The sequence below is a fragment of the Oncorhynchus mykiss genome, chromosome 1, assembly GCF_057628025.1.
Source record: "Oncorhynchus mykiss isolate SJ-2025 chromosome 1, ASM5762802v1, whole genome shotgun sequence".
Classification (NCBI taxonomy): domain Eukaryota; kingdom Metazoa; phylum Chordata; class Actinopteri; order Salmoniformes; family Salmonidae; genus Oncorhynchus; species Oncorhynchus mykiss.
Window position 1 is genome coordinate 49,290,347 of NC_143022.1, and position 27,711 is coordinate 49,318,057.

The 27,711-nt window shown below is 41.5% G+C and overlaps 1 protein-coding gene across 2 annotated transcripts in view; it reads left to right on the forward strand.

Annotated features, from left to right (window-relative positions):
• The first annotated feature begins 17,114 nt into the window (after positions 1-17,114).
• immp2l (inner mitochondrial membrane peptidase subunit 2) overlaps positions 17,115-27,711 on the forward strand; it is a 159,009-nt gene continuing 148,412 nt past the window's right edge. Inside the window, exon 1 of one of the 2 annotated variants that reach the window (XM_021603465.3) lies at positions 17,115-17,287. The gene's annotated coding sequence lies outside the window, so the exon portion shown is untranslated. The remainder of the gene's footprint in view (positions 17,288-27,711) is intronic. The other variant, XM_036979007.2, reaches the window with a different exon arrangement.

Genomic DNA, 27,711 nt, shown 5'->3' on the forward strand with positions numbered 1-27,711 from the left:
CGCCTGGCATGGCAACTGCTCGGCATCTAACCGTAAGGCGCTACAGAGGTAGTGCGTATGGCCCAGTACATCACTGAGGCCAAGCTTCCTGCCATCCAGGACCTATATACTAGCCAGGCCTGGGCAATTCTAGTCCTCTGGGGGCCTGATTGGTGTCACACTTTCCCCCTATTCCTAGCAAACACACCTGATTTAAACTAATTGCATTTTTAATTGAATATTATGATTAGTTGATGATTGGAGTCAGGTGTGTTAGCTGGTGCTGGGGCAAAAGTGTGAATTCAATCAGGTCCCCGAGGCCTGGAGTTGCCCAGGCCTGTACTAGGCGGTGTCAGAGGAAAGCCCAAAAAATGGTCAGACTCCAGTCACCCAAGTCATAAACTCTTCTCTCTGTTACCGCACGGCAAGTGGTGCTGGAGCACCAAATCTAGGACCAAAAGGCTCCTTAACAGCTTCTACCCCCAAGCCATAAGACGAAAAATGTATCAAATGGCCACGTGGACTATTTACATTGACACACACCCCCCAATTTGTTTTTACATTGCTGCTACTCTGTTTATTATCTACGCATAGTCACTTTACCGCTATCTACATGTACAAATTACCTCGACTAACCTGTGCCCCCTGACATTGACTCGGTACCCCCTATATATAGCCTCGTTATTGTTATTTTGTGTTACTTTTTTTATTTATTTTTTTACTTTGGTTTATTTGGTAAATATTTTCTTAACTGCATTGTTGGTTAAGGTCTTGTAATTAAGCATTTCACGGTAAGGTGTTGTATTCGCAACAAAGCATCCTTCACTCATGCTGCCAAACATAGCCTTGTAAAACTGACCATCCTACCAATCCTCGACTCCGGCGATGTCATTTACAAAATAGCCTCCAATACCCTAATCAATAAATTGGATGCAGTCTATCACAGTGCCATCTGTTTTGTCACCAAAGCCCCATATACTACCCACCACCGCGACCTGTACGCTCTCGTTGGCTGGCCCTCGCTTCACACTCGTCGCCAAACCCACTGGCTCCAAGTCATCTACAAGACCCTGCTAGAAAAAGTCCCCCCTTATCTCAGCTCGCTGGTCACCATAGCATCACCCACCAGTAGCACGCACTCCAGCAGGTATATCTCTCTGGTCACCTCCAAAACCAATTCTTCCTTTGGCCGCCTCTCCTTCCAGTTCTCTGCTGCCAATGACTGGAACGAACTACAAAAATCTCTGAAATTGGAAACACATCTCCCTCACTAGCTTTAAGCACCAACTGTCAGAGCAGCTCACAGATTACTGCACCTGTACATAGCCCATCTATAATTTAGCCCAAACAACTACCTCTCCCCCTACTGTATTTATTTATTTTGCTCCTTTGCACCCCATTATTTTTATTTCTACTTTGCACATTCTTCCACTGCAAATCAACCATTCCAGTGTTTTACTTGCTATATTGTATTTACTTCGCCACCATGGCCTTTTTTTGCCTTTACCTCCCTTCTCACCTCATTTGCTCACATTGTATATAGACTTATTTTTCTACTGTATTATTGACTGTATGTTTGTTTTACTCCATGTGTAACTCTGTGTTGTTGTATGTGTCGATCTGCTTTGCTTTATCTTGGCCAGGTCGCAATTGTAAATGAGAACTTGTTCTCAACTTGCCTACCTGATTAAATAAAGGTGAAATGAACAAATAAAATAACAAATTTGGCACGTGACAAAGTTTGATTTGAATATGCATATCATTGCTTCAGGTCCTGAGCTACAGGCAGTTAGATTTGGGTTTGTCATTTTAGTCGGAAATTGAAACAAAGGGTCTGATATTTTATAGGTTTTAAGCGAGCAGTGGGTCAAGAAGCAGTGCAGCTTGGCAGGGTCGTGTTTCGGGGGACGCATGGCTCTCGACCTTCGTCTCTCCCGAGTCTGTAGGGGAGTTGCAGCGATGGGACAAGACTGTAACTAACAATTGGATATCAAGAAATTGGGGAGAAAATAGGGGTAAAAGTACAAAAACATTTATAAATAAAAGTTGGTCTCAGGCTTCATGAGCTGAAATAACAGATCCCGTACGCACATAAAGCGTATTTCTATCAAATTTGTTTTCGTCCATAGTGTGAGCATTTCTCCTTTGCCAATATAATCCATCCACCTGACAGGTGTGGCATATCAAGAAGCTGATTAAACAGCATGGTCATTACACAGGTGCACCTTGTGCTGTGAACAATAAAACGCCACTCTAAAATGTGCAGTTTTGTCACACAAAACAATGCCACAGACGTCTCAAGTTCAGGGAGTGTGCAATTGGCATGCTGTTTGCAGGAATGTCCACCAGAGCTGTTGCCAGAGAATTTAATGTTATTTCTCTACCATAAGCTGCTTCCAACGTTAATTTAGAAAAGTACGAGCTGTTTGCTGCTGATAAGAGTGCCCAATGGTGGCAGAGGGTTTATGGTATGGGCAGGCATAAGCTACGGATAATGAACACAATTGCATTTTATTGATGGCAATTTGAATGCACAGAGATACCTGACGAGATCCTGAGGCCCATTGTCCGCAGCCATCACCTCATGTTTCTGTACACAATTCCTGGAAGCCTGTATACTGTATACTCAGACATGTCACCCATTGAACATGTTTGGGATGTTCTGTATCAACGTGTACAACAACGTATTCCAGTTCCCCCCAACTTCGCACAGGCATTGAAGAGGAATGGGACACCATTCCACAGGCCACAATCAACAGCCTGATCAACTACATGAAAAGGAAATGTGTCACGCTGCATGAGGCAAATGGTGGTCACCAGATATGGATTGGTTTTCTGATACCTTAAAAAAAGTTAGGGCATGTATCTGTGACCAACAAATGCATAACTGTATTCCCAGTTATGTAAATCCATAGATTAGATCCTAATTGACTGATTTCCTTATATGAACTGTAACTCAGTAAAATCTTAGAAATTGTTGTATGTTGCGTTTTTATATTTTTGTTCAGTGTGTGTGTGTAATGTAATATATGTAATATATATATATAACTCAGCAAAAAATAAATGTCCCTTTTTCAGGACCCTGTCTTTCAAATATAATTTGTAAAAATCCAAATAACTTCACAGATCTTCATTGCAAAGGGTTTAAACAGTGTTTCCCGTGCTTGTTCAATAAACCATAAACAATTAATGAACATGCACCTGTGGAACGGTCGTTAAGACACTAAAAGCTTAGGCAGTTATGAAACCTTAGGACACTAAAGAGGCCTTTCTACTGACTCCGAAAAACACCAAAAGCAAGATGCCCAGGGTCCCTGCTCATCTGCGTGAACGTGCCTTAGGCATGCTGCAAGGAGGCATGAGGACTGCAGATGTGGCCAGGGCAATACATTTCAATGTCCGTACTGTGAGACACCTAAAACAACGCTACAGGGAGACAGGATGGACAGCTGATCGGCCTCGCAGTGGCAGACCACGTGTAACTTCACCTGCACAGGATAGGTACATCAGAACATCACACCTGTGGGTCAGGTACAGGATGGCAACAGCATCCGCCGTAGTTACACCAGGAACGCACAATCCCTCCATCAGTGCTCAGACTGTCCGCAATAGGCTGAGAGAGGCTGGACTGAGGGCTTGTAGGTCTGTTGTAAGGCAGGTCCTCACCAGACATTACCGGCAACAACGCCGCCTATGGGCACAAACCCACCATCGCTGGACCAGACAGGACTGGCAAAAAGTGCTCTTCACTGACGAGTTGCGGTTTTGTCTCACCGGGGGTGATTGTCGGATTCACGTTTATCGTTGAAGGAATGAGCGTTACACCAAGGCTTGTACTCTGGAGCGGGATCGATTTAGAGGTGGAGGGTCCATCATGGTCTGGGGCGGTGTGTCACAGCATCATCGGACTGAGCTTGTTGTCATTGCAGGCGATCTCAACGCTGTGCGTTACAGGGAAGACATCCTCCTCCCTCATGTGGTACTCTTCCTGCAGGCTCATCCTGACATGACCCTCCAGCATGACAATGCCACCAGCCATACTGCTCGTTCTGTGCGTGATTTCCTGCAAGACAGGAATGTCAGTGTTCTGCCGTGGCCAGGAAGAGCCCGGATCTCAATCCCGTTGAGAACATCTGGGACCTGTTGGATTGGAGGATGAAGGCTAGGGCCATTCCCCCCAGAAATGTCTGGGAACTTGCAGGTGCCTTGGTGGAAGAGTGGGATAACATCTCACAGCAAGAACTGGCAAATCTGGTGCAGCCCATGAGGAGGAGATGCACTGCAGTACTTAATGTAGCTGATGGCCACACCAGATACTGACTGTCACTTTTGATTTTGACCCCCCCCTCCTTTGTTCAGGGACACATTATTCAATTTCTGTTTGTCACATGTCTGTGGAACTTGTTCAGTTTATGTCTCAGTTGTTGAATCTTGTTATGGTCATACAAATATTTACACATGTTAAGTTTGCTGAAAATAAACGCAGTTGACAGCAAGAGGACATATATATATTATATACAGTGCCTTGCGAAAGTATTTGGCCCCCTTGAACTTTGCGACCTTTTGCCACATTTCAGGCTTCAAACATAAAGATATAAAACTGAATTTTTTTGTGAAGAATCAACAACAAGTGGGACATAATCATGAAGTGGAACAACATTTATTGGATATTTCAAACTTTTTTAACAAATCAAAAACTGAAAAATTGGGCGTGCAAAATTATTCAGCCCCTTTACTTTCAGTGCAGCAAACTCTCTCCAGAAGTTCAGTGAGGATCTCTGAATGATCCAATGTTGACCTAAATGACTAATGATGATAAATACAATCCACCTGTGTGTAATCAAGTCTCCGTATAAATGCACCTGCACTGTGATAGTCTCAGAGGTCCGTTAAAAGCGCAGAGAGCATCATGAAGAAAAAGGAACACACCAGGCAGGTCCGAGATACTGTTGTGAAGAAGTTTAAAGCCGGATTTGGATACAAAAATATTTCCCAAGCTTTAAACATCCCAAGGAGCACTGTGCAAGCGATAATATTGAAATGGAAGGAGTATCAGACCACTGCAAATCTACCAAGATCTGGCCGTCCCTCTAAACTTTCAGCTCATACAAGGAGAAGACGGATCAGAGATGCAGCCAAGAGGCCCATGATCACTCTGGATGAACTGCAGAGATGTACAGCTGAGGTGGGAGACACTGTCCATAGGACAACAATCAGTCGTATATTGCACAAATCTGGCCTTTATGGAAGAGTGGCAAGAAGAAAGCCATTTCTTAAAGATATCCATAAAAAGTGTCGTTTAAAGTTTGCCACAAGCCACCTGGGAGACACACCAAACATGTGGAAGAAGGTGCTCTGGTCAGATGAAACCAAAATTGAACTTTTTGGCAACAGTGCAAAACGTTATGTTTGGCGTAAAAGCAACACAGCTGAACACACCATCCCCACTGTCAAACATGGTGGTGGCAGCATCATGGTTTGGGCCTGCTTTTCTTCAGCAGGGACAGGGAAGATGGTTAAAATTGATGGGAAGATGGATGGAGCCAAATACAGGACCATTCTGGAAGAAAACCTGATGTAGTCTGCAAAAGACCTAAGACTGGGACGGAGATTTGTCTTCCAACAAGACAATAATCCAAAACATAAAGCAAAATCTACAATGGAATGGTTCAAAAATAAACATATCCAGGTGTTAGAATGGCCAAGTCAAAGTCCAGACCTGAATCCAATCGAGAATCTGTGGAAAGAACTGAAAACTGCTGTTCACAAATGCTCTCCATCTAACCTCACTGAGCTCGAGCTGTTTTGCAAGGAGGAATGGGAAAAAATTTTAGTCTCTCGATGTGCAAAACTGATAGACATACCCCAAGCGACTTACAGCTGTAATCGCAGCAAAAGGTGGCGCTACAAAGTATTAACTTAAGGGGGCTGAATAATTTTGCACGCCCAATTTTTCAGTTTTTGATTTGTTAAAAAAGTTTGAAATATCCAATAAATGTCGTTCCACTTCATGATTGTGTCTCACTTGTTGTTGATTTTTCACAAAAAAATACAGTTTTATATCTTTATGTTTGAAGCCTGAAATGTGGCAAAAGGTCGCAAAGTTCAAGGGGGCCGAATACTTTCGCAAGGCACTGTATATTGTCCTGCCTTTAACAGAGTTAATATATCTGAGAATATCCAAGGGGCTTTTATATCACTCTAAATTAATAATAATAATCGCTTTGTTAAAAAACAACTATATTTTGAAGATTATTTTGTTTTCAAATCATGTAAAATGAGAGAAAAAGGCCATTTTTTATCATGTGGTGAGACATTGTTACTAATTTGTAAATAAAGCCAGATTATTATTTAGAATGATTTATTTCTGTTTTTAGAGGGAGAGAAACCAAAAACCTACAGTCATCTCATGGGTTGCCCAGGCGAGACCGGCATGGGTATTGAACCAGCATCTGTAGCAACACAGCTTGCTATGCAGTGTCTTAGACCTTCCGACACTCAGGTGCTGCACAACGTGACCGGTCGGGAGTGGGCTACACTACTACAGTAAGAGCAAAATAAAATAAGAAATACGTTAGTGTAACAACAGTTTTAGTAAGTAATACTGAAGTCGTGCACAATTATCAGTTTCTATTTAGGTTTATGTCGCCCATTCATTGTCATTTAGAGACACAGTAGGACCCAAAAGCAGAATCAGTGTTCTAACTCCCCCTTGCGCTGGTCTGGAGCAATGAAGTGGTGATGCAGGGTACCGTACTAAACCACAAACTACCTCTAAGTACCGCAGCTTAATCACAAAACATTTAGTGGAGCAACCACTGTACATATCGCAATATTTTTGGACAATATTATATTGATATTTGACTCAAAGTATTGATTAGTAAAAAATAAAGTCTGCTGTACCTGTGCCAGAACTCAATAATTTTTCATCCAAGGCTTGTTCTCCATTTTCTTTTAAAATTGTGAGCCAACATGTTTTCAGCACTTATTTCCCAGACTGATCAAAACATTTCTCATGCTCTCTAGTCTCTCTGCAGCAGACGTATTGTGAGCAATATGTTTGGAACATCGAATCGCAGTATCGAATCGCAATAGATATTCTATCGGTACCTAAGTATCATGATAATTGCATCATGAGGAAGCTCCCTAGCAATTTCCAGACCCATTTATCAGTATTTGAAGCCGAGAATGTTACCGTACCACTGTTGATGGAAGTGGTATCGTATTGTCACTCTCCGACATTAGATTCTCATGCAACAAAGCGGTTACACTGATTGCACCATTCAGACATTTTAAATTGTGCTTTTGTATTATGACCGATACATGCATACATCCAGCTCTGTGAAACTGATCATATTTTTCACAGGTGGCCTTTGTCCCACTCCCAAAATGTTTCTCAGTTTACTAAGATATTGTATTTGTAGCTATGTTGTTTATTTTCAAGTGTGGAATGTTTTTGATTTATAATTCGATAACTTCATTTTATTCCTATCCAAGTATTTCCATTTGTATATGCAGCTTTTAATGCACTATTTTATATCAAAGCCTTGAAAAGTGTCATTGCTGTGCCACAGCTGCTATTCATCTCTTTTGTATGATTTCTTTCTTTGAAGAGTATAATTACTGCAGGGACTCTAATTGTTGTTACTGTACCTATACCGATTGCAATACTTGGAGGAATGGAGTGAGGAATATGGAGCCAATTTATGTGATCTTGCATTTGTGTGTTTTGTTTTGAGGTTTATCATATCCTACAGGGACTTTGATGTGCAAGCTTGATCTTAACTGTTTGTATATGGAAATGGAAATATTTTAATCTAAAGCGTTGACTGAGGTCTCTATGCAATAAAAATAAAGATTTCACTGTCTTTTTAATGATATTGATTGATATACAGATGCGTTATGGCACACTTTCGGTGGACAAATTATGCCCCCTGCTGGTAAGAAATAAACTAGGCATGTCTATTCCATTTTGCTTTAAAATTATTTTCTGTAATCAATAATAATCTATTTCATCATGAATTAATACATAACATTCATTAGTGTAAATTACTAATGCAGCCACGCACTTTCTTTCAGGCTATCGGAGAACATTCCCTATTATAGGAGTTTACAGGTTTGGAACAAACTTTTTTGTAAGTTTGTAAGTGTGACTCAATGCACATGAATCGTACACCAGTGTTTCTTATTCCTTGTCCTGGGGACCCACAGAAGTGCAATGTTATGTTTTAGCACAGCACTTACCTGATACCCCCCCCCCCCCCCCCCCGCAACTTGAGCTCGTGAGTGTGTGAAGACATTTTTAGGGCTTCAACTTGGGCAGTGATGCCTCAGTGAGTGATGTAAACAATGTTGATGACAGTGAACCAGCGTGGGGTCTGCGAGAGGCAGGGAACCATTCAGGGATGCTGTCGCTGAATTTGATGATCTGTGTCCATCTCCCTCTACTCCACCTGCGGGTGCTGAGTCTACAACTGAATGCAATGTGGTGATTAGGCTCTTTTGTCATTTGTATCATTTGCTACACAGCTATACTTACTTAAGCAATAACTTGTCTCAGATGCAACGCGGAGTGCTAGGACAGCCCTTAGTCGTGGTATATTCGCCATATATCTCAAACCCCCGAGGTGCCTTATTGCTATTATGAACTGGTTTCCAATGTAATCAGAGCAGTAAAAATAAATGTTTTGTCATACCCGTGGTATAAGGTCTGTGTTTCGTGTAGGCTTACCCTGGCGTGACGTTTTGATAACCATGGAAACTCATTGTGATTGGCTGGGCCTGGCTCCCAAGGCCCACCCATGGCTGCGCCCCTGCCCAGTCATGTGAAATCCACAGATTAGGGCCTAAGGAATTCATTTAAATTGACTGATTTCCTTATATGAGCTGTAACTCAGTAAAATCATTAATTCTTGCATATTGCATTTATATATTTTTTTCAGTATAGTTAGGATTTTGTACAAAAATGTTCAACTGACCAGTAGCTTAGCGAGTAAGGAACTATGGAACATTCAGGAACTTGAGGGTATGAGGTGAAATGCCAGTTGAAGGGTATTTTGAAAATTGTTTTGCGAAACCTCCCTTTCTGCACTGTTGTTCAAATAATTAGTTTTATTTAGTCTTGTATAAGCTCCTGTCTTGAGTGTCCTAAATAATGCCATAGATTCAGTTTTTTAAGTATTTTAAACTTGAAGGCGAAAAGGGAAGCATGATATAAGATGCAAACGATATTCCAACTGATTACAGGCTACTAAAGCCAATGATTTACAGCTGCACCACAGTTTTGCTGAAAAAGTGGAGAAAAAACACGTCTCTCTAAATAATCACACACTTATTTATTACTGACCAGCAAATGTCACTAATGTGCACAGATGTGAACAGATAATTAAGCTCCGAATAATGAACCGTTTTTCAGCACAATTTGTTGAAAACAGCGAAGCCTTCAGAAAGCCTTTGTTTGCCATCACTACCACAGAGAGTCACACAAAGAAAACATTTGCAATTCCTATCATATCTAAAGCATTCCTTGATAAGGAGTGCTTTTTCAACATCGGAAATCTGTGAGTCTCCTTAATATTACCAGAGTGAGACAGTGCAGGAGCAGACCAATGAATTCAATGATGTCACTTTTCTACTCAAGCTTAACGTTATTGTCATCTATCGCCCACCAGGGGCCCTTGGAGAGTTCCTCAATGAGCTTGACACCTTGATAAACTCATTTCACGACGATGGCTCACCGCTCTACGTACTTGGCGACTTCAACCTCTCGACGTTTCCCTTCGATTCATTTCTTCCCCACTCTCTCTTTCCCTTCCTTGCCTCTTTCGACCTCACCCTTTCCCAATCCCCTCCAACTCACAAGGCAGACAATATGCTTGACCTCATCTTTACTAGAGGCTGCTCTCCTACCAATCTCACTGCAACCCCCCTCCGGGTCTCTGTTTCTTTTTCTGTCTCCTTTTCTCTCAACCTGGATGTCAGCCCACCACATCAAGCTCAACCTCAAGCTGCTCTTCCTCCCGGGAAAGGTCTGCCCACTCAAAGAGCTCTCCATCATGTTTGACAACTCCACAGTGTCGCCCTCCTAGAGTGCAAAGAATCTTGGTGTGACCCTGTCGCTCTCTGCAAACATCACTTGCACTTGACCCCCCCACTTCTAGCTCTGACTGATAGCTACTTTATTGAGGACAAATGTACTTTCTAGGCCTGTGATATGTAGTTGTCCCACCAAGCTATCTTAAGATGAATGCGCTAAGTCGCTCTGGATAAGAGTGTCTGCTAAATGACTAAAAAGTCAAATGCATCAATGGACTCACCAATGGCAGGCACCAATGTGCGTTTCCTGGTATCAAGGAATGCCCCGAATTGTGGTCTACAATTACACCGTATTGAGCAAATATAATTTGACCAAATCAAATTGAGAAAAGGCCATGGTCTAAGATCCCTCCCAACGTGTTTTCTAATCTCATAAAACATTTTAGGCTCAGTGTCGCCATCTTCGCAATGGGAGGGTGCTAGAGCAATGAAAGCAGGGGTGCCAATCATTTTGGCCCCTATCCTTTTAAGATATGTTTGTATTACTTGTTAAACAACATGTTGTTCTCTGAGCAACTGTATAAGTATAAAATAACATACTTTTCCCAAAAATGTTTTGCATACAATATAGCTCAGTATTTTGTATGATTTATTTGAAACAGTCTTTGTTGCTCATCTTCATCAAGGGTGTAATCATACACATGCTCAGTGCATTCCAGCTGCAATGTGTACAAAATCCACTAGATGGTCATCTTGTAAAGGGTTTTTCATAGCATTTTCAAACCCATTTAAATTTGTCATAGACTTAACAAAAAAAATCGGATTTTAACCCACTGCATTTCATTTATTGTAGACAGACAATCTATCATGTTCACATGAGTGGATAAATGTATTTTATTATCTTCTATGCCATAGCCTTGGAGGGTACCAGTACATTGGGGAAACTTCTTCCTACATCTGTTAAAAAAACAACGAATCATCTCTCCCTCCTTCCCTCCCTCCCGCTCTATCCCCCCCTCTCTCACTATCCCTCTCTCTCGCTCTCCCTTTCTCTCTATTTCTCCCTCTTTTTCTCTCTTTCTGTCTGTCATTCTCTCTGTTTGAGCAGAGCACATTCAGGTGTGCTCAGGTGTTGCAATACTCAGACAGCGCTTAGAGAGCCTAATTAAACTCAAGGGATTGGGTAAAGAGGGGTGGCTGTGATGGTAAGGGAAGATGGAGGTTAGGGTACCATTCATTTCATTCCAGCTGTTACTATGAGCCGTCCTCCCTTCAACAGCCTCCACTATGGTGGTGAGGGAAGATTGCTCAACCAATCTCAACTCCAAAAACTGAAGAGAGAGCAGGATCTTATTACCTGTGAATATAATGATTTCAGATATAAACTGTGTGTGATTGCTATGGCAATATCCCCTTTAAATGTAATTATAACAGCACGCTCAAATGGAATCTAATTGGTCATGAAACTGTTGAACCAACTGCACTAGATTTTTTTTTTTTTTATCATGATTTTCATACACTCAGTGTATACTTTATAAAAGGTTTATAAATGACTTGTTTTTCCCCAAAAGCTGGCCGCATTAGTAGACAGGACCTGACACTCCACCAATGACTAAAAATAACCTAAAACATTCAATGTTAAAAAAAGCATACAATTTATTTTTGTTAACAGAGCATCTCCAGAGTCAACTTTATTGCATGAACTTCTTGCATGAACAATTTCAGTTACATATTTCATAAGCTTCATAACTGCAGCCATTAACAAAGGCCTGATAAATCACAAGTGAAAATCAACTTAAATAGCATTTTTTATTTAATTATGTTACGGTGCCAAGTTAACCTAAAACCTGCAATGAGCAAGTTTTGGCTGTTTTTTTGACATTGGTGGAGCGTCAGGTACTGTCTACTAATGTGGCCAGCTTTTGGGGAGTAACAAGTTGTTTATAAACCTTTTATAAAGTACACACTGAGTGAACAAAACACTAGAAACACCTTCCTAATATTGAGTTGCACCCCCTTTTGCCTTCAGAACAGCCTCAATTAATCGTGGTATGGATTCTACATGGTGTCAAAAGCATTTCACAGGGATGCTGGCCCATGTTGACTACAATGCTTCCCACAGTAGTGTCAAGTTGGCTGGATGTCCTTTGGGTGGTGGACCATTCTTGGTACACACGGGAAACTATTGAGTGTGAAAAACACAGCGGAATTGCAGTTCTTGACACACTCAAACCAGTGTGCCTGGCCCCTACTCTACCATACCCCGTTCAAAGGCAGTTAAATATTTTGTCTTGCCCATTCACCCTATAAATGGCACACACACCCAAGTCATGTCTCAATTGTCTCAAGGCAGAAAAATCATTATTTAACCTGTCTTTTCCCCTTCATCTACACCGATTGAAGTGGATTTAACAAGCGACATCAATACGGGATCATTGTTTTCACCTGGATTCACCTGGTCAGTCCATGTCATGGAAAGAGCAGGTGTCCTTAATGTCTTGTACACCCAGAGTAGGCCTGTTTAGTGGCAGTGCACACTTTAGATTAGTGGCTGCAAAATAGTTTATTAATATTATTAATAATTAGCAAATCAGCTGGGCTAGACAATCTGGACCCTCTTTTCCTAAAATTATCCGCCGCCATTGTTGCTACCTGCCGATTCTAGGTTTAACTTTGGATTGGAGATGCTTAATGTGAGTCTGGAAGGAGAGTTTACAGTCTAGCCAGACACCTAGGTATTTATAGTTGTCCACATATTCAGAACCGTCCAGAGTAGTGATGCTAGTCAGGCGGGCGGGTGCGGGCAGCGATCGGTTGAAGAGCGTGCATTTTGTTTTACTAACATTTAAGAGCAGTTGGAGGCCACGGAAGGAGAGTTGTATGGCGTTGAAGCTCGTTTGCAGGTTTGATAACACAGTGTCCAAAGAAGGGCCAGATGTATACAGAATGGTGTCATCTGCGTAGAGGTGGATCAGAGAATCACCAGCAGCAAGAGCGACATCATTGATATATACAGAGAAAAGTGTCGGCCCGAGAATTGAACCCTATGGCACCCCCATAGAGATTGCCAGAGGTCCGGACAACAGGCCCTCCGATTTGACACACTGAACTCTATCTGAGAAGTTGTTAGTGAACCAGGCTAGGCAGTCATTAGAGAAACCAAGGCTGTTGAGTCTGCCGATAAGAATACGGGGATTGACAGAGTCGAAAGTTGACATCAATAAGGGATCATATATTTCTACTTGCACATCCTCATCTGCACATATCACTCTAATGTAAATTACTAAATTGTAATTACTTTGCTACTATTGGCCTATTTATTACCTTACCTCCTTACTTCATTTGCACACACTGTATACAGATGTTTCTATTGTGTGATTGACTGCACATTTGTTTATCCCATGTGTAACTCAGTGTTGTTGATTTTGTCGCACTGCTTTGCTTTATCTTGGCCAGGTCGCAGTTGTAAATGAGAGCTTGTTCTCAACTGGCCGACCTGGTTAAATAAAGGTGAAATAAATGAGGATCTCCATTAATCATCCACTGAGGTATTAGTAAGTGCATATACTCACATGTATAAATGCATTTATTAACAATTCATAAATATACCATTCACAAGATATATAAATACATGAATACATATGTATGTCAATGATGAGTCAAACCATTAATAAACCATTAACAAATGCCTTATAAATAATCTTATGAGTTGACAATAACTCCTTCATAACATTGTTAATCATTTAGAAATTGTGAACATACTATGATCAAACAACTTATTAATGACATTACAAATAATGAATAAATCATTTAAAATAGTGTTGATAAATGCAGCAATTACTATTTAGAGATTGCTTATTAACATTCACAAATGCCGGAATAATCATTTAGTAATTGGTAAGCAAACTGTTAACAAATCATTTATTAAAGGACTTTGTTATAAAATGTTACCCTTCTTTCTATTTATGTTTCAACGTAAATATAGATGTCTGGGTTGTAGCATGGTCATACAGAATGTTCCTTCTATGATACAATGGGCGTGAATTGAAGCAATCAATACCGCATTGTACATTTACAATAACGCTTTGGATTAAATGCTACTCTGAATTTCAAACCATTTAGATTTTCTCTGACAATAAGAACCACTACGCTCGACTCTTTACCACCAGATGAGCCTGAGCTGCACGTTGCCTATTAACCTGGTAAAGTCTCCTCCCCCCCGTGGTTTCGGCAGCCTTTTAGAGTTCCCCACAGTGTTTTTGAAGGGTGTTTATTAACCACCTCTGTGTGTGCTCACTCCTTTCTCCTGAAGCCCACCTGGCTGCTGCGTGCATCGCACCCGATTGTTGCATAGCAACCGCCTTCTCAGCACCTGTTTTTATCATTTGCGAGTCTGCAGACTCAAATGTGTGGGCAGAACCACCCATGTGGGTCAGTGTCTGACTCTGCCAGTGTCCAAAAAAATGCGCCTTCCTTTTCGAGACAGTGCTGATGCATGCTGGGTAACCAGCTACTGTTACTCATGGGTTGAGTACCAAAATGTCATTGTCACTATAGTGCTCTACTTTTGAACAGAGCCCTATAGGCCCTGTACAAAGGCAACACACCATATAAAGGGAATAGGGTGCCATTTGGGACACAGACATTACTCCATTGAGCATGCTCTCTGTGACACAAATTATGGCTAGATATCATGCCATATAGCCCCCTAGAGAAACACATCCCGTTTATGTCTGATATATTGTTACCTAACAAATATGGTGACTGATAGGTAAAGTGGCCACGGTGTTGATGGCACTGCAGGGCTATGGACTGATAATGGCTCTTAGATTGTCAAATTTAAATTAAGACCTCAAGGAAAATCCAGACTGTATCACCAGTGAAGCCTTATACATCTAAATTCACATTTGGAGAAGATAAGTGCATGCATGATGGCCCCATTTAACACTGTGCTGCTTATCGACCCTCTAGTCTATTCGACTCTGAGTGACTTGTTTCTTAGGCTAATGCTGAGCTTATTAATCTGTTTACTTCTACACACGCAACCAACAACTGGAAAGTAATTGATTACTTTCTTTGTAAACAGCTCTTCTGTTGTGTTCAGAGGGTAAGTTGAGCAGCACATCTTCTATGGGAACATTGGTTGGCTTCAGTGTGCACTTTGTGCCATTTGCCAAGTTTAAATCATTGAGTCACATCGCCATTCACTCAAATGAGTTGAATACTTAATGGATTCCCGTAACCCATCTATAGCGGACTTCATTCATTACATAATGTTTTCATATTGTGTTAAATGCTTAGTTCTGTGATGCACACATGAAGATGTCTAGATGACAGCTTGCTATTATAATTAATGTCACGTGGAGGTATAGTGAAGGCTTTGATATAGTACATAAACAGTATATATGGAACTATTCGTAGAGTGTGTAGCTCAAGCCGTTGGCACTCTCCCTGTTACCTATTTCCAGGTGACCCTCAATAAAAAATAAATATTCTGAACATTAATGGAGAAAATAATATTGTTCCCTGTAGATACCAACTCTACACTGTTGTGCGGTGTTCATAGAATCAGGGAAGACTCATGTCTGTACTGACCTTGCCTTTGGTAGCTCTGTGTTGAGATGATGTCCACCCTGCAGCTACTCCAGCATTATCAAAGACAACCGATATGAGAATCTGATAGGCTCTGTAAACAAATCCAACTGTAGAGCATCCTCCAGCTTTTATTCATCCATTCCTAACCAATAACCAATAAGCCAATAAGCCTGTGAATGAGGAGATATTGTAGCCAACACCCAATTTATCTTCATAGGCCATTTAAGACATTCGGCTGAGAGTACAGTATGTTCTGTCCCAAAAGAGATAAGAATGATATAGTGTCCAAGGTTCTGTCAGAGGACATTTGTCACTGCCCTTATCACTAAACTTAATCGAATGCTCAACAAGATTCAGGGCTGAATCTCCAACGAGGAGAAAAGTTACCTGCTCTAGCTATTAATTGGCACATTTACTTCTGCATACTTCATTAAATACTTTCGTTATCGCCCGTTTCCCCTCTCAGTTAAGAAGTTCTTATTTGACACCCAGGCTTCCAATATACTGTAGCTGTGAGGCTCAATTTCTCATCTTAAATGGTTTAAGGAGTCAGGATGAAAGTGCTGTGTGAGTAATAATTCACTCCTTTTGTATTTCCATAGCTCTAAGCATGTGAATGAGAAGATATTGTAGCCAATACCCAATTTATCTTCCTAGGCCATTTAAGACATTCAGCTGAGAGTACAGTATGTTCTGTCCCAAAAGAGATAAGAATGATAGTGTCCTGTTCTGAGCTCTCTTCAATCGGTTCCTTTTATTAAACCCATAAGTATCTGCCCAAATTAGAGCAACACTAGTTCAAAAGTTTTTGATAACTTTCTATCAATAGAAAACACAAAAATCAGCATGTTTGTAGATTCACGAATACAACAATACATTCTAGGGTTTATACATGTTAAAGCTTCACTGCATACTGTAACTATCTGTGTACAGGTGTTTTTGGATTCCCCTCTGGCAAGAATTTGGTCTTTTATTTGTAGATTTGAACACGATTTCCCATAAACCCCGTTCTCATAGGTAGTTTTGCTGAGGCCCAATGCAGCCGTTTTTATCTCAATATCAAATCATTTCTGGGTAACAATTAAGTACCCTACTGTGATTGTTTTCAATTAAAATTGTTTAAAAAAAATGATTCTTAGCAAAGAGCAATTTCTCAAACAAGAATTTAGCTAGGACTGTCTGGGAGGGGTCTGAGAGAGGGGAAACCTGAAAACTAGCTGTTATTGGCAGAGAGGTTTGGAACTCTCTTTCTTATTTGTCTATTAACTAATTTACAGCCTGGTGACGTCACCAGCAGGTCAAAACCAAAACCCACCAAAACAGGCGGAAATTTCAGGTGGTCTTTTCAAACAGCTCTTACACTAAAGGGCATTATCATAATTTCACAATATTATTTCAACCTTGTAGTGTGGAAATGTATATAAAACACAAGACAATCAGGTTTTTGACAGCACTGGGCCTTTAATATAGAGGAGAAAAGTTGAATTTGTATGATAAGATCAAGCACCCATATATGAAGTAAAGTCAACATAGCAGCTTACTTGGGGGAGGCAACAGAGGAGACGGAAAGAAAATGCCATGCACAAAACTAAATTGACTCTCGCTAGGACCTGGAGGAGTGCTGGTGGGTGTTCCAGAAGTGACAGAAAGGAGAACGAGCACGGAAGTCAAATATCTGGTAGGTGAAATGAATGTAGGCTGCTGTTGAGTGAGAACGAAGGATTTTAAGGGGAACAGAAAGTATCAAAGAGAAGGAAATTGGTTATATTTTCCCCTGTTTTAGTAGTAGGAGATTGGCGTGGTTTGCTTTCAATGCACATTGACAGCTAGTGCACGCGTGAACCTTGGCTGGCTAGCTAGCTAGCTAACGTGACATAATCCGTGCAGTGATGAGGTCGTGAGGTGACTGGGTTAGTTTATTTCAAACATGTGGCACAAATATATGAAATAACTATTTATATTTCTTTGTAATACATTGTCATGCTTTTGTCCCGAAGCTGTCATCAGTATTCAAAAGTATGCTACACACATGTTGTGCATAGTGCTGCAGACCAAGACAGGGCACATTGTTTACCATCGGAGAGTCTAACCTACACAAATGAAAGTCAATTATGCATTTTATTATATTTTCACAATCAAATTCAAATAGCACGTGATGGCAATGTTGTGGTGGTCACTGCTCAATGAATGCCATTACAAGTTTCCCATGACGACAACATTGAATAGTGTACTTGTTTTTTTTCCCCTGATAAGGTCAACGTGATCAATTTCATTATATAAAAAAAACAAGGCACTCTAAATACTAAAATGCCCTTATTGCAGTAGTGTAGCATAAAAAACGCACCAGTGGTGAGTGAACATCTAGAAGGTTAAACTCAACTCCACGATTTATGATGGACTAGTGCGGTGACTAGTGTGGGCTGACTGGAGTTCCGAATCAAATCCCATTTTATTGGTCGCATACACATATTCAGTAGATAAGTTGCCGGTGTAGCGAAATGGTTGTGTGCCTAGCTTCAGCAGTGCACTAATATGTAACAATATACATAAATCTAAAAAGTTAAAAATATAGAAATATTAGGATGAGCAATGTCCGGAGTGTGTATCTACAGAATTGATAGACAATCTGAATACAGTGCCTTCGGAAAGTATTCAGACACCTTGACTTTTTCGACATTTTGTTATGTTACAGCCGTATTCTAAAATTGATTTAAAAAAAACTTTAAAAAAACTCAACCATCTACACAATACCCCATAATGATAAAGCAAAACAGTTTTTTAGAATTTTTGGCAAATTTATTACAAATAAAAAAACATACCTTATTTACATATGTATTCAGACCCTTTGCTATGAGACTCGAAATTCAACTCAGGTGCATCCTGTTTCCATTGATCATCCTTGAGATGTTTCTACAGCTTGATTGGAGTCCACCTGTGGTAAATTCAATTGATTGGACATGATTTGGAAAGGCACACACTTGTCTATGAGGTGCCACAGTTGACAGTGCATGTCAGAGCAAAAACCAAGCCATGAGGTTGAAGGAATTGTCCGTAGAGCTCTGAGACAGGATTGTGTCGAGGCACAGATCTGGGGAATGGTACCCACAACATTCTGCAGCATTGAAGGTCCCCATGAACACAATGGCCTCCATCATTCTTAAATGGAAGTGGTTTCAAACTTCTTCCAAGACTCTTTCTAGAGCTGGCTGCCCGGCCAAACTAAGCAATCGGGGGAGAAGGGCCAGAACTCGATGGTCACTCTGACAGAGCTCTGGAGTTCCTTTGTGGAGATGGGAGAACCTTCCAGAAGGACAACCATCTCTGCTGCACTCCACCAATCAGGCCTTTATATTAGACCGGCCAGATGGAAGCCACTCCTCATTAAAAGGCACATGACAGTCCACTTGGAGTTTGCCAAAAGGCACCTAAATACTCTCAGACCATGAGAAACAAGATTCTCTGGTCTGATGAAACCAAGATTAAACTATTTTACCTGAATGCCAAGCGTCACATCTGGAGGAAACCTGGCACCATCTCTACGGCGAAGCATGGTGGTGGCAGCACCATCCTGTGGGAATGTTTTTCAGAGGCAGAGACTGGGAGACTAGTCAGGATCGAGGCAAAGATAAACAGCAAAGTACAGAGAGATCCTTGATGAAAACTTGCTCCAGAGCGCTCAGGACCTCAGACTTGGGCGAAGGTTCACCTTCCAACAGGACAACGACGCTAAGCACACAGGCAAGACAACACAGGAGTGTCTTTGGGACAAGTCTCTGAATATCCTTGAGTGGCCCAGCCAGAGCCCTGACTTGAACCTGAACTCTCAAAATACAGGTGTGCCAAGCTTGTAGAGTCAAACCCAAGAAGACTTGAGGCTGTAATCGCTGCCAAAGTTTTCTTCAATTAAGTACTGAGTAAAGGGTCTGAATACTTATGTACATTTTATTTCTATTTTAAAATGTTTAATACATTTGGCATTATGGGGTATTGTGTGTAGATTGAGGGACAAAAAAAATATATAATACATTTTAGAATAAGGCTGTAAAGTAACAATATGAAAAAGTGAAGGGGTCTGAATACTTTCCGAAGGCACTATGTACAGCAATAGTTAAATAGGATAGGCCTTGACTAGAATACAGTATATATATATATATATATATATATATATATATGAAGTGGGTAAAACAGTATGTGACATTATTAAAGTGACCAGTGTTCCATGACTATGTACATAGGGCAGCAGCCTCTATGGTGCATGTTAGAGTTAATTGGGTGGTAGCCGGCTAGTGACAGTGACTAAAGTTCGAGGCAGGGTACTGGGTGGAGGCAGGCGAGTGGTGACTATTTAACAGTCTTGGTCCCTGCTTTGATGCACCTGTACTCACCTCGCTTTTTGGATTGTAGCGGGCTGAACCGGTCTTGGCTCGGGTGGCTGAGGTCCTTGATAATCATCTAGGCCTTCCAACATCATAATTACACACAACATTGTTCTGTGTAATTGGTGGCTATTCTTTGGGTGCTACAATCAGTCGTTTTTGATAAAAACGTAATTTTATGTGACATCGGAGATCCAGTCTGCCCACACTAGTCGCTGCTCAACTCCATTGTAAATCGTTGAGTTTTTAGTCGGCTAGTAAACATAATGCAATGATAAAGTGGGCTAATTCACAAGAAAGTATTTTTGTGCCTGGCCCCTGCAGCAAGCAATCAGATTGTTTTCTCTGGCATTATTTCCCTGCTGCATCAATAATGACTGAGGGTACATTTGTGACCGACCGTCTCGATTCGGTCTTACATTGGATAAAAGTAGTAACTCAGAAAATGGTATATCATACACTACAGTTGAGGAACAATTGGAAAGTAATTCTGATTTTGAAAGTTGATAAAGTAACCCCACTTTTGAGAAAATGGCCTTGAATGTTTTGGTACACCTACTGGAGAGCTCTTCTTTGTCTACACCCATTCAGCATCGTTTACACCTTCTTAAGCCTTAGCCCCACCCATCTCTTTAAGGATTCACATGTGAGGCCATGTGGTAAACACACGCTACATCAAATAAAATCTATGTTTATTTGTCACATGCACAGGATACAGAAGGTACGTTATGTTACAGTGAAGTGGTTACTTGCATTGTAGCAATGTCATAAACAGAAAGTGTCCAGATAAATATTTGATCATTATTAGATGACGCTTACCCGATACACTTGTCTAAATTGATGGGTCATGTGAAAGAAATGCTATAACCCCCCCCCCCCCCAATAGACGGCCGTAATCATCCCCAGACGCACATGGCTAATTTGATGGGTCATGTAATAATCTGGCCAAAGTGGTCTTTTGTTTAGAAATGTAGCTAGCTAGCTAAACAATAAACCGGCATAATCCCAACTCATACTACTACCAATACAACATGATCATAGCTGTAGTAGGAATCTACAGGTAGCTAAAGCTAACAAACTAGGTTCAATGTTAGCTAGCTAACATTAGGCTATAACTAGCAATGCAAATGGTTTCTGATTCAAATAATATTACTACACAGATCATACACGTAACGTTAGCTAGCGAGGCAGCAAGCTAACGTCTGCTAGCTATCTAACAGTAAGCTTTAATTTGCAATAAAAATGACTTTCTCACAAAACTTGAAACTTCTATCTGAAAGTGTAGCTAGACTTTTACCCGTATACAGTGGGGCAAAAAAGTATTTAGTCAGCCCCCAATTGTGCAAGTTCTCCCACTTAAAAAGATGAGAGGCCTGTAATTTTCATCATAGGTACACTTCAACTATGACAGACAAAATGAGAAAATAAAATCTAGAAAATCACATTGTATCATTTTTAATGAATTTATTTGCAAATTATTATTTATCTGCCTTTTTCTGTTGCTAAACCAACTAGGCTTGTAATTTAACAATTTTCTTCGTATTTATGAATGGAATACAAGGTTGTTATTAAAGCACATGAAAGTTCACATGGTGCAGAAGGCAATTCTGGCAAAAAACACATTTTTATTAAAAAAAGAAATGTTTACGTTCAAATGCCGCTCCTGTGAACTAGTGACGTGACACCTAGTTTCCTAAAACGAGTCACATTTGATTTATTCTACACTTCTGAGTGGTATTTACAGTATTATGTCTCAAAAATAAGTAGGCTATACCCTTCATAGTGATTAGCCTACATTTGGCACTGACCTCAAACTCCCCATTGAATGCCCAAGGTATCAGAAGCTGGGATTTGTTGTAATGCTCATTCCAGGTGCAGGCAGACAGTGAGTCTGATGTTCTGCTTGAGAGACAAATCCCATTTGTGGGCCTGGGCAGTACCCATGAGCTCAATTAATCACCTTAGTTTTGGCTGAGCGACCATGGTCCTGCCCTACATCACACCAGGCTGCTCGGTGTCTGGAGGAGATGAATAAACAGTGATTAGGGTAAAGGGATTAGTCGGTGTACAACTTATTTTATACAACCGTTTGAAGACTTCTGAAGACTATACCACTACCCAGCCTAACTACTCAAACTAGATTGTAATACAGTATATGAATCACAAATGAAAAAAGATTGATTAAATATATAGCGTCAGCAAAGCAGACATTCCCCCCCCTTCTTCGGGAACGATACATACATCTGCCATGCACCATTTCACACAGCTTGCTGTGTGGACTGGCCACATGGACCCTGCCTGCTGAGCAGAGCGATAGTGGTAGTCACAGACGGAGGCAGTGAGGTGCTACTTCCCCATCTGCGGGGGACTCTTGTCTTTAATTAAGCACTCATCAGGAAAAGTCTATCTACTGCTCGCTGGCTGGCTCTCAGTGGTGTGCTGTCTCTCTCTCTCTCTGGGGTCTCATGAAAAAAAGGGTCTCTCATATTGATAATGGGATTCTCTAATTGGTGCTTTAGTCCTGTAGTTGGTGAAAAGATGGAGAGAGAAATAGTTGGTGTTTTTGAGCACACTGGACAAAGTTTACTTATTTGTTTGTTGCTTGTTATGAGGCTGTTTCTTTCGGTGTAGTCCATGCAGAGTCTGAACCCACTGAACCTTTCAGGACTGGTGAGATGGGCTAACTGACGACAGGCCTGGTTGTGGTGAGATTTGCATGGCAAGCTCTCAGACCAATGTTTCGCTTCCTTTAGGCTATATGGGCGGCAGGTAGCTTAGTGGTTAAGAGCATCGGGCCAGTAGCTTAGCGGTTGAGTGTTGGGCCAGTAACTGAAAGATGTCTGGTTCGAATCCCCGTGCTGGCAAGGTGGAAAAATCTGCCATTCTGCCCTTGAGCAAGGCAGTTAACCCCCAACAACAACTGCTCCCCGATGACGTCGGGTTAAGGCAGGCGCCCCGCACCTCTCTGATTCAGAGGTAGGGTTAAATGCGGAAGACACATTTCGATTGAATGCATTCAGTTGTGCAACATACTAGGTATTCCCTTTCCCCTTACTAGCTAGGCGCCTAGCTCTGTTGCCCTCACTCCCCCACATGACAATGGTGATTATTGATTTCAAATGTGTTGCTGTCTGAAGCTCTGAATGTTGCTTCAGGGGTCTTAAACATCTAGAAAAATACTGTCTTCGTAGCCGATTTACCAAATAGTTACCATTTTTATTTTTCAGAAGTTTAGTATTTTTGTAAGCCATTACATTTGGAACTTTGGGATCCCAGAGGCATGCTACTACCCATGATTACAGTGCTCTAGTAATGGGGCAGTGGTCTGCTTGCTACATCTATGTGTCTTCATCTTTGTATTCACGAGTGTTCTCTTGATGAAACTGCTTGAGCCTTAGCTAAAACAAACCAGAGACGAGCAGTGATTGTAGCCCTACGTGTGTTAGAGGTCATCTGTTTATGCTGTGCTCCAAAAGTTTACGTTTCCCAGTGCAACATACATTAGGCATGGCTTCGTGAGAGAGCAGCTGGTACTTGGCTCAATTGTTTTGCTTCTAGGTAGGCTACTGACTTCATCTCTCGCATCAGTGTTTGTTTGCTGATATTCCTGTAGCCTAAATGTCATCCAAAGAAATGATCAATCATTGAGGTTATTTGACCTTACAGCATTCATTACCTACATTTAATTGATTCTGAAGTTTGATCCATCGCTCAGTATTATGCATGGTCTTGACATGGTAAAGTCTTGGTTGGTACCCTGCCCTTTTCTCCAGTTTATTCTGTTGCTACAGCCGAGCTATGGCTTTTTTTCAAGCTCTAATCAAGCCCCTTCTCCGGGTCATGGGTTTTGTGGGGATTGGAGTGCTCTCCTGGTAAAACTGGGGAGAAATGCTGCGACGGCAGAACTGCAGAGAGTTTTGGGGAAAGCTAGTGACGTCTGGCTGTAATCAGTATCCCTAGGTGCCTTAGTGTATCATCCCTGGTGGATTTATTGGTCTGAAATGCCTTTCCTGTGTGAACATTACTCATTGGCTGATATGATACACGGAGCCCTGGAAATCCAATTGTAGCCAAATAGAACTCATCATTTGATGTAGGGTAGAGACAATGGGGAAAACACAGCAACAACGGATCTACTTTCTCATGCATCTGAATATGGGGCCTTTGTGAAATGCGTTTGTTGTGCGTGCGCCCAATGATTTTTATGGTTAAATTCGTTCCAAACCGTAAAATGATGTGACCAACGGAATATACTGTGCATGGAACAGAAATGTTACAAAAAGAGCTTTTACATTTTTTTTTTTAATGGGATAATAGCGAGCCTATCATCTCATATTATTGAACATGCAACTACTGTAGCCTGGTTGCCATCTCTGTTCAGCTGTTACATTCCGCTCATTTAAAATGACAGGAGTGGCAAGAAGTGGAATGTTAGCTGTCGTCTGGGGACCAGTCTTTTTAACTATGTAATGAAGCAGCAGGGGTTTGAACCAAAATAATTTTCCAATCGTTTCATTCTGAACAGAGTCATTTTTGTTGTTGTTGTTCCGTTCCACTGTTCCAACCAGCAAATTACAGTTCTGAACCGGTTCGAACGGTTTATATCGTTCCTTTCTAAACCTAAACCTGAAATTAGCACTTTAAAAAAATTATTTAGCTCTACACTAAAGTACTTCACCAATGGATAGAGCAGCTTGCTATGGAGTGGGCAAGTGTAGTGTAGGATGCAACAAAAACTTTGCGGGTGAAGAGAGAATGCTGGGCGTGAAGAGTTGGGCATCTTGTTGTTATAACATGCATTATCTGAGGGTAGGCAACAACATCTCCTCCCCGCTGATCCTCAACACTGGGGCCCCACAAGGGTGCGTTCTGAGCCCTCTCCTGTACTCCCTGTTCACCCACGACTGCGTGGCCACGCACGCCTCCAACTCAATCATCAAGTTTGCGGACGACACAACAGTGGTAGGCTTGATTACCAACAACGACGAGACGGCCTACAGGGAGGAGGTGAGGGCCCTCGGAGTGTGGTGTCAGGAAAATAACCTCACACTCAACGTCAACAAAACTAAGGAGATGATTGTGGACTTCAGGAAACAGCAGAGGGAACACCCCCCTATCCACATCGATGGAACAGTAGTGGAGAGGGTAGCAAGTTTTAAGTTCCTCGGCATACACATCACAGACAAACTGAATTGGTCCACTCACACAGACAGCATCGTGAAGAAGGCGCAGCAGCGCCTCTTCAACCTCAGGAGGCTGAAGAAATTCGGACTGTCACCAAAAGCACTCACAAACTTCTACAGATGCACAATCGAGAGCATCCTGGCGGGCTGTATCACCGCCTGGTATGGCAACTGCACCGCCCTCAACCGTAAGGCTCTCCAGAGGGTAGTGAGGTCTGCACAACGCATCACCGGGGGCAAACTACCTGCCCTCCAGGACACCTACACCACCCGATGTCACAGGAAGGCCATAAAGATCATCAAGGACATCAACCACCCGAGCCACTGCCTGTTCACCCCGCTATCATCCAGAAGGCGAGGTCAGTACAGGTGCATCAAAGCTGGGACCGAGATACTGAAAAACAGCTTCTATCTCAAGGCCATCAGACTGTTAAACAGCCACCACTAACACTGAGTGGCGGCTGCCAACACACTGACACTGACTCAACTCCAGCCACTTTAATAATGGGAATTGATGGGAAATTATGTAAATATATCACTAGCCACTTTAAACAATGCTACCTTATATAATGTTACTTACCCTACATTATTCATCTCATATGCATACGTATATACTGTACTCTATATCATCGACTGTATCCTTATGTAATACATGTATCACTAGCCACTTTAAACTATGCCACTTTGTTTACATACTCATCTCATTTGTACATACTGTACTCGATACCATCTACTGTATCTTGCCTATGCTGCTCTGTACCATCACTCATTCATATATCCTTATGTACATATTCTTTATCCCCTTACACTGTGTACAAGACAGTAGTTTTGGAATTGTTAGTTAGATTACTTGTTATTACTGCATTGTCGGAACTAGAAGCACAAGCATTTCGCTACACTCGCATTAACATCTGCTAACCATGTGTATGTGACAAATAAAATTTGATTTGATTGATTTGATTTGATTTATCTGAACAAAGCCCACAGAATTATACCTACGAAAGAGCGGCTTCTATGAAGGAACTTCAGTGATGACTATTCAACGGCTCAGACACGAGACGTTATGTGGCAGGGACTCCAGACAATCACGGATTACAAAGGGAAAACCAGCCATGTCGTGGACACCGACGTCTTGCTCCCGGACAAGCTAAACACCTGCTTTGAGGATAACACAGTGCCACCAACACGGGCCGCTCCCGAGGCCTGTGAGCTCTTGTTCTCCGTGGCCGACGTGAGTAAGACATTTAAGGCTGCCGGCCCAGACAGCACATTTTTTTTGTCCATTTAAAATAACATCACATTGATCAGAAATACATTGTAGACATGGTTAATGTTGTAAATGACTATTGTAGCTGGAAACTAGAGGTAGACCGATTAATCGGAATGGGCGATTAATTAGGGCCGATTTCACGTTTTTTTTTACACCTTTATTTAATCTTTATTTAACCAGGCAAGTCAGTTAAGAACACATTCTTATTTTCAATGACTGCCTAGGAACGGTGTGTTAACTGCCTCGTTCAGGGGCAGAACGACAGATTTTTACCTTGTCAGCTCGGGGGATTCAATCTTGCAACCTTACAGTTAACTAGTCCAACGCTCTAACCACCTGATTACATTGCACTCCACGAGGAGACTGCCTGATACGCGAATGCAGTAAGCCAAGGTAAGTTGCTAGCTAGCATTAAACTTATCTTATAAAAAACAATCAATCAATCATAATCACTAGTTAACTACACATGGTTGATGATATAACTAGTTTATCTAGCGTGTCCTGCGTTGCATATAGTCGATGCGGTGCGTATCGTTGCTCCAATGTGTACCTAACCATAAACATCAATGCCTTTCTTAAAATCAATACACAGAAGTATATATTTTTAAACCTGCATATTTAGCTAAAAGAAATCCAGGTTAGCAGGCAATATTAACCAGGTTGTGTCACTTCTCTTGCATTCATTGCACACAGAGTCAGTGTATATGCAACAGTTTGGGCTGCCTAATTTGCCAGAATTTTACATAATTATAACATTGAAGGTTGTGCAATGTAACATGAATATTTATACTTATTGATGCCAACCGCTAGATAAAACATGTAACGGTTCCGTATTTCACTGAAAGAATAAACGTCTTGTTTTCGAGATGATAGTTTCCGGAATCTACCATATTAATGACCTAAGGCTCGTATTTCTGTGTGTTATCATGTTATAACTAAGTCTATGATTTGATAGAGCACTCTGACTGACTGGTGGTAGGCAGCAGCAGGCTCGTAAGCATTCATTCCAACAGCACTTTCGTGCGTTTGTCAGCAGCGGTTTATGACTTCAAGCCTATCAACTCCCGGGATTAGGCTGGTGTAACCGATGTTAGTTAGCGGGATGCGCGCTAATAGCGTTTCAAACGTCACTCGCGCTGAGACTTGGAGTTGTTGTTCCCCTTGCTCTGCAAGTGCCGCGGCTTTTGTGGAGCGATGGGTAACGCTGCTTTGAGGGTGGCTGTTGTCGTTGTGTTCCTGGTTCGAGCCCAGGTAGGAGCGAGGAGAGGGATGG